We start from the raw sequence: 14,526 nt of genomic DNA on the forward strand, positions 1-14,526 counted from the left end.
CATTGCACTGTAAGGTCTAATGTATCATTATTGATTTAATGCAATGGTCAAGCAATAGTTAAACAAAAAAATGTAATACTTAAAAATATTTTCATAATTTACCATATGTATTTTCAGAGGTAAACAGGAAAACTGATTTTTAAAGTCATACTATGCAGGATTTTTTACCTTGAAAATATAAAACATATCTATGATGCACTGGCAGTTTCTGTCATTGCACACATTTGCCAAATCTGTGCTCCTCTACCTGTATTTCTTCTTCTAAAGTGTGTTCGGGACATTTCTGGGCATGACACTTTTTTCAGTTTGGGGAGGGCAGGTTGTGGCTACAGAGCCTGTGTGGGATCACGTTTCAGAGATTGTTTATAGCTAGCTAAAAATGTGGAATTTCTTTTTTTCCATCGTGACAGCTGAAGTTCATAAAGGGGATGAAAAGCAGTGCGGATTTGTCGTGTTTTCTCTTGGACCTGTAGTAATGTTACTTCTAGCCATCTAGACATCATTCATTGTAAACACAGGACCACAGCAAGGCAAAAAAAAATCCTGCATAGTATGTCTTTATGTAACAATCAATTTTGCATGCCCAGTGAAGGCTGGGCACAGAGTAAAAACAAGGTGCCAATTAGCTGACTTCCTAAAACAGGGTCTGCACTTTTTGTGCAGTTCTGCAGCATTCCAGATATGTCTCCATGGTTACAATTGATGTCACAGGGAGAAGTGTTAGGACAGACAGTAATCACCAGGGGTATTTTTACAAGGAGGACAGGATCTGGGCAGGTGCTACTGTAGTCCCTCAACCTAAACACTGACCTGCATGTAGCATGCCTTGTTAATGACATCAATTAGCATTGACGGTGGCTTCATCTTTGTTAATGGATTTAGAATCAAATGGGATTTTACATTGATAATGGAACTCGCATTCTCCCACAGCATGACACCTGAGAACAAACTAGCACCAATGCTGCATTCTCCTGCCTGCTGATAATGAGTTTATTAAAGTAATGTATTTGGTAAAGTGATGTGTTTGATAAAGTGATGTGTTTGGTAGAGTGATGTTTTTGGGAGAGTACGTGATGCTGGGTACTCAACACCCCTCCTCAGTTTATGTTATAGTTTCGTCAAAGGGAAAAATGTGGGTCACACCCCAGGGGTCCCCAATATTCACAGTCTATGCCAGCAAGTTGCGGGCTTTCATGTTTGTGGTTCCACTTACTAAAGTTAGGAAATTCAGTACATCAGAGCTGTATCTTTACAGGGCTGTTATGTGTGTGTACAGCCCCCAAAGTGTAACGCAGTGTAGCTTTCACACTGGACACTGAAGACTGATCTGAGGTTAAAGTGACTCATGCTGTAATCCACCCTCATGCTGAATCGCTCCTAAATCTTTCATACCTACTGCAATGTTGTAAATGACTGGTGCACTCATACATATAAAGTGGGAAGAGGTTTTGAATTTGTCTTGCAAGTACACTTTTAAAGTAGTTGGAATTCCTTTTTTTTTTTTTTTTAATGTACTCAAAATGTAGAGACAGATACAATGGACATAAAAATGTATTAAAAAATGTTTTTATTTCTCAATAATTGTGAGGTGAGTCAACGAAAAAGTTATGATTATGTCTCTGGCCAAAGAATGTGATACAGGCCTGTATGATGCCATAGGAAAGCTACAAAGAGCTTCAAGGTGTGTACTAACGCGGACAGTGCTAATAAAGCCAGGACTCTCTCTTGATCTCAGTCTCTCATACGCTATCCAACAAAGATGCCCTCCCGCCCTCCCTCCCTCCCTCTCTGTCCCTCAGCAGCCGCTTCTGTGCTAAAGCAGCAAGACCAGAGCCTGTATAACAGAAGAACAGAGGACTGCAGTAGGCACAGTTTCTTCCCTCACCATGAAGAACACACCAAACCCACCTTCACCGCTGACCTCTATTACCTGCTTCACAATACACATTGAAATCAGAATCCACCTCCAAGCCTGACCTCTATTACCTGCTTCACCATACATGTTGAAATCAGAATCCACCCACAGCCCTGACCTCTGTTCCCTGCATGGCCACACTCGTATTACCACCTAGCACCAGGACTTGCGGCAGCCTGATTACCGTACCACCCACCATCCCACAAGCAGCAGTGTACTGCCTCACTGCCTGCAATGCATCAAAAACACCGCTCTGTCTCACTTTGGGGAGAAACAGGCCCATGTAATAAGACTGCAATAGGAATTAGAGGGAGAATTATGTATGAGGCCTGGTGTTGAGGGCATGGCCCTAAGAGGGCACACAGAGCAAAGCTGATTTCCTCTCTGGCTGAGCAGCTACAGGCAAACTGACAGACAGCCAATACACGCTGCCATCATAAACAGTGCTTTGAAGGTGTAAGGAGTTGCCTGCAAACAATATATTACGTAAAGCATATTTTAAAACGAAAAATGAACAGATTTTCACAAGCTGAAATCCAATCACTCAATTGAGCTTTTAGGCTAAGTGAGAAACATGCCTTTTGATTCATGCATAATGGAAATAGGAGTGTAATTTAAAAAAATGGGAGGTCTATCAAGGACAAATGAAAAACATTATTTCTTTAGTAAGTCAAATCATATTACATGTTAAGTGAAGTTTTCACAACGTTGTTATTTTTACAAGTTCAAGTGTAAGTTTGTAAAATGGGTATGCTTTTGTGGATATTGTGTAAAATTCTAATTATATGAATATTTAGACCTACATTCATACCAAATGTTATCTATTTACAGCAGAAAAGCAGATTAACATTAAACACAGATGCTTTAAGAAACTGAATATAAATGCATGAATAAAACCAACACTTTTTGTAAAGTGAGCACATATGCATTGAGAAAAGATAGACTTCATTTTTTAATATTAGTATCCAAATAAAAGTAAAATGTTTAATAAAAGACCGTTTAGCTTACTGATAACACATTCCAATGGGATGGTGGAGGAACCATTGGATTTATTTCAGGAAACAATAGGTTATAAATTATACATGTTATTGTGTCATTGTGTATTGGAATTGGCTGAGATAGCATTTCTCATAAAATGTAGTGCACATATTAGCTCCTGACCAAGAGTGTGTATTTCTTAGGCAAATATAACCACAATTGCATTGTTCATCACATGATACCCTTCAGACTGAACACAGTGTACTCTAGATTGGGATAGTTTTCTATGTTTGGAAGGGCGGTTGGGGAAGGATGTTGCAATATTTGCAGGTCTGTTCTACTCAGTTAAAGTACAGCAGCAGCTTTCATATATACTATATGTTTTTTTTATTGCAATTGGCAGTACTATGTCTGGTATTACTTGATATTGGGCTGAAATCAAAAGTGGCAGTACCGCCCACCCCTATCCCGTAGTGGTCACCAGTACCAGTCTCCTCTAGTCAGTGGGTTGGCAGTAGCCTATCAGCAGGCTGTCCCCGTCTCTCCTGCGTGATCCCTGCCCCGTGGCTAACTGGTCCCTCCACAGACCTGCTTTACTGCAGGAGCAGAGATATTTCATTTCCTCCATTGGTGAGAGGTGTGATCGGGACCTGGGCTGATGTGTAATATGACACAGCGGGGGACCTGGGACTGTGAGCCTTGATCATCTGCTGACTCTGAGGGGCTGACTGAGTGTAGATACGGTATGGACAGCTCAAAACGTATAATCTCTGTGATTATGAATCATACTGCTTTAGGCCTTTGTGTCGGGTCTCCACCTTTTTCTGTGTTTCAGAGCTTTAAAGTTCTGAATGGCTACTTGTAAATCACCATATCATATGGCAGAAGATTTTAAACCTATCAAACAACATGGCTGTCTGACGATTTCCTCATTACTCACCCGACCTTTAAATGATTTCTTTGGTCTCCTACAACACTGAAGCCAGCCATAAAGATTAATTTAAAACATTTAAATGCAATGGAGCCAGACATGCCTGTAATGACCCGTCATAAGCTTGTGTTTACATTTGTCTGTCTTGTGGATGTGTTTCGTTTTTCTGGTTCATCATCAGATTGAGGTTTCTGTTTCTAGTTACTCTGTTCGAAAAACCATTTGCCACTTGCAGTACCAGTGGAGACTAGCTCTTCAAACTCATTCCTGGCAATTTGTGCATAGTGATTGCCTTGTTTGACTTTGCATATTTGACCCTATTCGGTTTGATTTTGACTCCCGTCTAGCCCTTCTGGTTTGTTTGCCAAGTAGATCTCGTGTTTGACCACTGACTCATTCCCCCTCAACTCCAATTCTTGCCTTAGCCTTTCTAGTTTGTTTGCCCCGCGTTTTTGTGTTTGACCATTCCATCGTTGTATTCGATTCCGATTCTCACCTAGCCCCTTTGCTTTGTTTGCCGCTTGTATTTTGTGTTTGACCATTCTCTCGTTCTCAACCTCACCTCTCGTTTTCCCATCTGCTCGCCGTTTAGAGCTCCGGGTTGTTAGTGTGTTCCCAGGTGGGCTACAAATACTTCTCTTAGGACACTGCTTTGTTTCTTTGCTTTGTTATTTTTCTTTTATTATTTTTAAAGGTAAGCCTGGGTGGAATTTCAGATCTCTGTTGGGGGTACACTTTTCAGACAGTTCTCAGGTTCTCAGACTGCAGACTGGTTACCTCGAAGCTCAGCATTCAAAGCAGCCCCGTGCTCAGCAAATCTTCAAAGACTAGTTAGGTTTTAGTTAGTTCTGGACAGGCAGGGATTGGAGTTACTCATTGGTTTGCAGTATATTTCTCTTACCCATTCCCCACTCATTTCCCAGATCATACATCCCATTACAATCTGACCCTTGACCAGGTTGTAACAAAAGAGTAATGAAGACTGTAACAATTTTTACAGTAACATTAGAACTGTTTGTTGGATTAAGATCATTGCTAAGCATATTCACAAGAAAGAAACAACACTTCCACTCTGGCTGTTTGTATCATTCTGTGAGGCAAACTTGTAGAACTGGAACTGGAGAGTTCTGACTGTGATTGGGATCTTAGTGTTTCTGCAGTGCAAGCTCCACATTGTGATTAGTATGGAGTGAGTGCCCTCTCTCCACTCTTAGGACTCAAAGAACCTCCAAAGTTGCTCTCTCCCTCTCTCATCCTGCTCTCATTCACTGCTTCATCACTAATCACTATGGGGAAATATTAGGGCTTGCTTATGGTCCAACCCAGGGCCATGTAGAGACCTTCTGAGGGGCAGGTGCTTAAAGTGAGAAAGGGGCACACCAACATAGAAAAACGGTTTAACAACATCCAGTTATCGTAGAGAATATATTTTACCAAAATGAATGAATGAAAATTAACAACAGCAACAATAATACAAATAATACACTTTTTAATGGAATGGATGGGAACATCTGGCACTTAAGGGCAAAAGGGGCAGGTGCTCGGGCACCCAGAGCCTGCACAGAGCCCGGCCCAACAGCATGTGCCTGGACTTACCAGTGAACAGTATACGTCTTTCTGAATAACTACACTGCTTTCTAAAACTGGGCATTCTGAGTGATAATCATGGTCTGTCATGATGAATCACTGAGCAGAGCTCATTGAACTGATGTATGCTTGAGAATCAAAAAGTAAACATGTAATCATTCATAAATATCCAGAGCTCAGTCATATAGCAAACAGTGAAACACTCAGAGGTGATGGATGAATATTTTGATGAACTCTGAAACACAGAAACATCAAAATGTAAAATATTGCAAATGAGCCTCTCAGTGCCACGAGAGAGAATTGCTCATACTTGGTGATTACAGTGGCGAGACAGGCTGCCATTTTAAAGTCAAAATCCTTTTTTAAAAAAAGGGAAACTGATGCATTGATTATTTTTCAAGAAATAAAGAGGCTTAGAGTGTTATTGAAGAATTTCTTACTGTAAAATCTATCCACTCTTAATCTTGATATACTTTTTTTTCATATAGCACCAGAGAAAAATGGTTTTTAAAGCCACCCCAGGGATAACAGGCTGTTCTTTGCACAAAAAATCCCCACCAACAAAACAAAGTTGAATGTGTGGTCATGTATACACCCAGAGACCAAGCCTGAGAAACATACCAAATATGAGAGGACTGCTGGGAGCTTACATACTGTATTCATTATCACATGTATGCGATGTCATTCCTCTATGACTGTAGTTCATCAAGACGTATGAGAGTTCAATTTAGAGACATTACTGACTCAATGGGATGAGGCAGATCCCTCAGTACTGCGCAGTGTACTGGCTCCTAGCGGAACAAAAGGAGTAGTGAGGATGAGGGTCTCTGAGGAGCATGTTTCCCAGCATTCATTAAAAGCTGAGAGTGTTGCTTTAGATGCAAAATGGGTAGATGGAAATGGCTGATTACATGGTGACCTGAGGAGACGGACAGGCCTGCTGGAGCTGCTCTGGGCAGCCACCTGCACAGCAGTGCTCCTATCCCAACAGGAAGCTGCCATTTCACATTCATCACCTGATCCTCCTTCCTCAACCCCTTCTAGTGCCCATGTGATCACAGGTAATTAACTCTGCAGGTGGAGGGTGCCAAGGAAATGTCATTACCATAGTAACCACTGTGACATTGTCCTCCCAGTGATAGCTTCTCAGCAGGACACAATTCCTGATCTGACTCTCCTGATCAGTGCACTGGATGCCTTATGGGGGTGCCAATCAGCTGTCAGACTGTATGCGGTGGAACAGAGTCTACGTGACAGAGACTGCTGATATCCTGCACGCTATTCAGAGCCTGTTAATGCAGGCGCATCACCCAGACGCACAGCCAAAGAACATTAACTGGACATGTCAATTAAGAGAGAGGAATGCTGGGTTTATCTGGCCTGTAGTCCTGTGCTCGCACAAGCACTGTAAACACAATCCACACAGAACTTTGATTGGTCAATTGGCATGTACTGACATCATTTTTTTTTCACTGATTTTTGGTAAAGATATTAATATCAGAAATATGAATTCATTTCAAAGCATTCTAACCATGATCATAATCTCTGAAGCTGCCAATTTATAGGAGCAATGGTTAGATTGATCCTTGACTTGTGGGTTCATCATAATCTATAGTGTTGTGTCAGGTCATACCAGACTACCCCCCCCCCCCCCCAGTTGTCTGTAGAATTACACCTATAAGGTATGCATCATATGTGAGCATAAATCTAAAGCTCCGAAACTCTCAAAAAGCTCCCATGGCTTTAGACTGGTCACACAGACAGCTCTAGTTACACAGTAAAATCATACACTGTTCCCAAATTTGGTGTTGTTTTGTTTTTTAATTGATTATGTTACATGTGTGGGGTAGAGTTACAGAACTGTGATTTATCAACTTGTCTCCAGCTGAATCTTTTCCAAAAACAGCAGTTGTTTGTCCATCGAGTCTGTGGTTGTTTGAATGACATTTGTTTAAAAATGTATATCTTTTGGTTGAAAGGTACTCAGTTTTGCACATAAAAGCTAACATGGTCACTTTCACTGGAATGTGGGAGGTTTGTAGAGCAAGCTGTGAGAGTGTGAGGCTGGCCCTCCTGTGTGAGTCTCCTGCCCTGGTGCATACATCATTTGGATCTTAATCAAACTGACCAGTTAGGGAAATCAAACATTCCTCTAACAAAGTGAAAACACTGAAACAAGGTCCTTGGAATGATCTGTGACTCCTATGAAAGACTGAACAAAATTCACCGTGCAGCACTACCCCAACACAGTGGCAATTAGCAGGAACTTGACAAAGCTGCCATCAATCGCAGAAATTTGTCACTACGCTTGATTAACCCTATTGAAATGTGTATAGTTTACCCTACTCTTTTTATCCCTGGAACTCTGGGAATGGATCACTGTACAAAACCCCTTTAATGAGCTGGGGATGGATGTTAAAGTGACAGGCATGTGACAGGAATTGGGCAGCATTTTGGCAGTGGGCACTGGAGCATTCTGTGGGCATGCACAAGCATTTTGACTGTGGGCACTGGAAAATTCAGTAATATGTATGTGTCCCTCAGGAACCAGGTTTTTCCAGGTTGTGTTGAAGGAAAGGCCTTCTCAAAATTAAATTAACATGCAATGTACCACAATACTCTTGATAATTAAATTAATTAATTACCATGACACCAGAGAACATGACATTATGATTGAAGACATATGTAATAAGGAGCATAAACCCTTCAGTAAATGCATTACTATTAATTGTCCCCTGACATTTCACTCTAATAATACAGTGTCTCTACCAAACAAGCGACAAATGTTATGTCAAAAAAAGATTTTGTATTTTAGGCATTTTGATGTCCTAACAATACAGCAAAATAACAGTAGTGCAGTAATGCAGTTGGTGTCTAGACTGTTGATTCTTAAAGGCAATGAAATGAGCGAACGTGAGCGACAGAAAAAGGCAGATTCGATAGTCAGATTAATTCAATTATGTTGAAATCCAGAGAAGGCTGTAGTACAATGTATTATTCCAGTTCTTAGTACTTAGGAAATCACAATTTTTTTCAGGCACTGCCGTCCATGGGTATGTAAATAATGCATAGGCAGCTGTGTCCAATGCACACTGCATTATGCAGAACACCCAGACAATCCTCATAAAGATGAACACAGGACTGTATATTAATGCTCCCACAGGTTCCTGTTGTGTGGTGCAGAGCGGAAATAATGAGAGGGATGCCATCATTTCATCTCCTATTTATGGACATATCGACCAGCTTTACTGTAACATTCATTTTCAACCCACCCTCTCACTCCCAGGGAAGACACCAGTGGGGTGTTTGAATATGGAAAAAGTTTTACTAGATTCCTGTGAAACAGGATATTTATACAATACCAGTGCTGTACAGGCATCATCCCAGTCATTTCTCTTTTTTTGTGCAACTTTACTGTCATCGTCAGGCTGCTCAGAATAGCAGTTTTTGGCTGTTTGGGTCCATCTTGGTCAATTATTCAGGTTAAATTTTTAGAAATTCTGATTCTCCATGTTTAAAGAATAGGCTGGTTTGATGATGCCAGAAGGGCTGCTAAATAATTCCTGGATCTTTTTTTTTAGCCCCCTGTTTTGCATGTCTGCAGATGTTCCAGTTCCAGCGGGCAGCAAACGGTGGGATTTCTCTAACCTCCCAAATCCAGTTAGGCTCCTCAAATTAAAGCTGTGAATCAAGCCCAATAATATTGCAGGAGTAGAAATGGAGCTGCATAAATGTCTGACTGAACCGCTGCTCAGTCTCGCTCGCAGACCTCTTCATTGGCTCAGCGTCCATCTCATTTCCTGAAGTAAACAATTTGTGACAGTGCCAAAAAAGCGGGGACTGTGTGTGTTGCAGTCTCTTAGGAGCGATTGCACACCAGCCCTCAAGCACGTTTCAGTGAACATTAGCTGCTATTGTGAACCCAAATGTGTCTGAGGGGGCTCAGTTGTTTGCATGCCTCATATAATGATAAAAACCGTCTCAAGGAAATGCGACAGGAACATGAATGACTGAAGAATCAGAACAGTAGAGCATAATAGTGGATTTGCCCTTTGGCACAAGCAGATTGAACAGATCGTATGAAGTGAGCCGTGAAACTATAACATGGAGAGGGCAATGCAGAGGCGCTCAGATTATATTTAAACAAATACCCTCAACCCAATAAATATACTTCTTTCTGTGAAAAATTTTTAGCAACCTTATTTTCTTTGATTTCTCGAACACCTTAGTCTAAGAAAGTAGAAATGGTAAAATGGAGCTATACCTCACAAACCTGTAGCCTATATTTCCCAACTTGGTTTTTAATTCACTTGCTTTATACAACAAAGTGCTCAAACTTTTGTTTAGTACTTCAGAAGAACATCTTGTAGAAATTATAAATGAGATGGTACTGCTAAAAAGATGGTTTATATTCATATTCTCCAGTTGTCAGTTTGTAATGTATGGCCTAAAACCTGTTCTCTTCAACTGATTAATCCTATCTATATACCCATCTGTGCTGTAGAGTTGATTGTTTGATCTTTATCTCTCCAAGTGAAAATAGAAGCTTTGAATTTTATACATGTGTATTTTTTTATTTTGGTGACTCATATGTAAGGCTTGAGAATAGCATTGTGACTAACATTATGTCATTTCGATTTAAAATCTTCTGGCGGGTGTTTTTACTCAAAGCATAATTTTCAAGGTCACTATCTCCTTGCAATGCATGTTTGCTTTTTCAGAATAAAAATATTTTTCCCCCTTTTTCTCCCCTGGTTTGAATTGGCAGTTGTGTCTGGAGTGACCAGCAGTCATGCAGAAGGGTGTGCACAGCTCCGAACCTCCAGGCTACGCAGTAGGAGAGGAGAGCTGCACCTCTCTGCTGACTATGGCTGAAAGTCTGCAGCCGTATAATTCAATCGTGCAGTTTTAAAAAGATTACATAGCTGATACCAGGGAAATTTACTAGTTTTATTTTACAAGTTTATGGAAAACTACAGATAACTGCTAAATGCAATGACTACCTCTAATGGGCTTCAAAAATCTTTCATGACCTTCCTGCTACACGCCTTCATTACCATCATTAGTACAGATAGTGGAGATGGGAGAGAATGGACAACATCCATCTTCAGAATGTTACTGCTTCCCTGTGTACTTGCATGAATGATAAAACAGGGAAAACAGTTCTTGTGCTTACAGGTGAACTACCTTTCCCCTATTAATTCTGAGTGAATTCCTCCTCTGGTCCAGGCTAACTGGTGAGTCACGCATGTGCTGTGACCTACTATGTAATGCCTGCTGGGGACTGGTCAGAGCATCACAGGATATCAAGACTGGGGGGTCATGCATCCCTGCTGCAGTATGTGTCTGTCACAATCTAATCAGCAATCACTGGGGTGCTGTTATTGTTGTTTTGGGAGTATTGGGCTGTGAGTAGTTAGCTTCCTGACAGAAACAGTCTTGCTATGGTACCCACCATCATGCAGCGAGTCCTCCATGTGCTGCCAGCAAAGAAGCATGAGTTCCACTGATGCATGCCTTCTCTAATCTTACTCTGTCACCAAATGAAATATTTCACATCCTTCCCCAGGAATGGTGAGTATCATGCTAATGGGCTTTCAGCATGAAACACAGAGTTCCGTGATGTGCAGGGACAGTAGGCAGGGCCCTGAAGCACAGGGATGGTGGGCAGGGCTCTGTAATGTAAAGAGATGATGGGCGGGGCTCTGTGATGTGCAGGGACAGTAGGCAGGGCTCTGTAATGTAGAGGGATGATGGGCGGGGCTCTGTAATGTGCAGGGATGGTGGGCAGGGCTCTGTGATGTGCAGGGACATTAAGCGGGGTTCTGTAATGTGCAGGGATGGTGGGCAGGGCTCTGTGATGTGCAGGGATGGTGGGCGGGGCTCTGTAATGTGCAGGGATGGTGGGTGGGGCTGTGATGTGCAGGGATGGTGGGCGGGGCACTGTAATGTGCAGGGATGGTGGGCGGGGCTCTGTGATGTGCAGGGATGGTGGGCTGGGCTCTGTAATGTGCAGGGATGGTGGGCGGGGCTGTGATGTGCAGGGATGGTGGGCTGGGCTCTGTAATGTGCAGGGATGGTGGGCGGGGCTCTGATGTGCAGGGATGGTGGATGGTGATTTGTGTTATCAGGGTCTTCCCGATGAGTGGGGTCAGAAGTCACTGTGCTGTGATTCATAATGAAATCACAGAGAGCAGCACTTCAGCTGCAAATCACACATTAAAAAAGGCAACACACTCCAACATTTGACTATACTGTCCAAGTCTGCTTATCCAAAATTATAAAAGTAAATGTATTTTGTAGAATTAGTGTTGTTATTGCAGTTCTGTTAGTATACTTCTAGTGCCCCCAATGTACATGTGTCTTCAGAATATGAATTTAACAAACTTGAATTAGGCAAGTTGTTTTCTTTGGTGGTTCTGCTACAAAAATGGTTGTAAAATAAAAACCTGTTTTATGGACCATATGTTGTATTCATATATATTTTATTTAATGAAAAAATAATGAAGCTTGGTTCGCAAAAGACAGATTGTCTTTTTTTTATCATGAGGGCGTAATGATTATATGCAAAGATAAACATGTTGTCAAGTTTTTAAAAATGTATGTGCTTTCCTGTGCTTAGGAAACAAAAAGTGCACTTTTCATTAATTAAGGTCTGCACACTTCAAAGACATTTTACATAAACAAGATTGCACCTTCTGTCATTGGCTTACTTTAGTGGAATGAAAGTTAAGTTTTGAAATATTTATGCGCTTGCCTAAAATACATATTTAAGAAATGGAAACAGTCTTTCACTGGTATTGAGGTCTGTGCTCCTCCAAGAGACTTTATATAAATGAGGTTGAAAATGTTTGAGCAGGAAGCTTTCAGAGCTTTTTGTTAGACACAATTTAAAGTGCAGCAGGTCTTCCTGGAACTAAGTAGCAGTTAAAAGGGGGCAGTGATGTAACATCCTATGACAGCCCATGAAACAAACAGCTTTTAAAGAGCCCAGTCATATTGCCATGTCTTCTCATGTTGTTCTTCTGGCTCTCCTGCACCCAACATTGTTCAGAGCTGATTCTATCTATTCTTGTTCCGTTTGTGAAGTTTTGCACGTGAGTGCCTGAGTTCATGTTCTGTTTGTAGAGTGAACACATGAGTACCTGTGTTCATGTTCGGTTTGTGAAGTGCACACGTTAGTGCATGTGTCCACACAGAGGAGTAAAGGAAAATAATTGCACAAAGATGGCTTCACACAGCAGCCATTTTGTGCCAGACCTCTCACCACACAACAGCAGCGGAGAGAGAGAGAACCATTAATCCAGTCCATCTGATCAGCTCGACAGATTAATAGAGCCAGTTCAAGAATTTGGCTGAGACATTTGGTGACCTGTCTGTTGTTTTCCATGGGACGTTTATTAACTAAAGTGAGTCAATACTTTGGACACTGATTCCCATAGTACAAGAGGCATTGTGCAAAAGGATGATTTCCCCCTGCTGGCCCCCAACAACCCTTCAGCAGTGGCCTGCTCTTCCCCAGTCTGACTAAGACCAGCTCTGCTTAGCTTCAGTCATCGGCCCAGAGAATGGTACAAGGTGGTAAGGCTGCTAGTCGTAATAAGAATAACAAAACAAAAACATGCTTGTACTACATCGAGAAATACTCACTCAGATAGGTAAAAAGTGAGTGATGTCTTGCATATTCAGGCTAAAATTCTCCAGGGTAAAGAAGGCACAGTTGTTCTGGGTCTGCACACAGACCACTCTGTAATGGTGCATTGCAGAAACCAAAGCATCTCTGCACAGGGGAGGAGATCTCTAATGAAGCCATCTGATTTCACACAGCACATGTCCCATATCAATAGTGTGGGATGGGGGAGGGTGGTGTGTGACATCAGCCATTACCCTAAATTATCTGTTTGATGCAACACTTTTAACCTCACCACAATGTCCTTTTCCTATCTCTGTCAGAATCAACCCTCCATTGAGATTAATGGCACTGCTTGAATAAGTGAAAGAGAGCTGGAAAATATAAAAGCAAAAAAAAAACAACAACTATCTCCTTAAAGGTATCCAGTGTGTATAGGCTATGTGTCTGTAGTAAATGTTATACCCACACATTAATATATCCACATTAGTGTTGACATGAAACAGAAATTAGTTTGTTTTTTTAAAAGAATTTTAGGTCAGTTGATCATTTGCTACATAGATGGGATGTGCTTGATTAGTTTTGATTGAATGAGAAGTTCACAAGGTGACACAAACAAATAAAGCCATCAATACCCTCCAGGGGTCATCCAGTAAACTTCAGGTGGTCATTCACCTGACACCCAATTTCAAGTAAGATCTACTCCACTGGCTTCCAGCCACACTGGCATGGCAACACCAGAGCACCAGAGAACCTGAGCCACTGTCTCTAGTTTCCATCTTGCATCAGGCCACCTGGTACGAAATTAAGTGAAGGTAGCCATGCTGGCTCAAGGTCATGGGCACAGGAAGGACCCTTCATTACACTGCCAGGTAATTGATGAGACAGGGCAGGTTCTTTATAAGCACCAAAGGAGTGTGCCCAAAAACAGCAGCTCCAGGTGGCCAGCACAGTGACCCTGCGTGCACACACATTACCCTGATCTGCTACAGTGCAGGCCTGATTGGATGGATGGATCCACCTGTGGGTTGAATAATACAGAGTTTTCTTCTGGTTCTATAACAGTCCTGAACATCCAGCAAAATCATCTGGCTCAGTTCCATCCTCAAATAGCCAGGACATATTCATCTTGATCCAACAGAGGAGAAGGGCTCAGCAGGTACCATTAGCAAGCTAACTAACATTAAACTAGGTAAAAATGGCAAAGTGAAACTGTATTTTAGCCAAAATGATTCAAATAATGGGACCAGCCTTTGCAATTAAAAATACATTATTTACAGCTGTAATTTTTCTTGTTATTTTAAAGGTTGAGGTCTCAGGCCTCTAAAGTACTGTTTAACATGGGTATTGTCAAAATTTAAATGATACCATCACTAGTCAATAAACAAAATTATGGAGATTTTCATGTGAAATGATTGAGAATGCATTTCAGAAATATGAGTTTTCCACAAAGGTTATACAGCTGTAAAAGTAATTGTTTTTGCA

Source organism: Anguilla anguilla, chromosome 16 (genome assembly GCF_013347855.1).
Source record: "Anguilla anguilla isolate fAngAng1 chromosome 16, fAngAng1.pri, whole genome shotgun sequence".
NCBI classification, from domain to species: domain Eukaryota; kingdom Metazoa; phylum Chordata; class Actinopteri; order Anguilliformes; family Anguillidae; genus Anguilla; species Anguilla anguilla.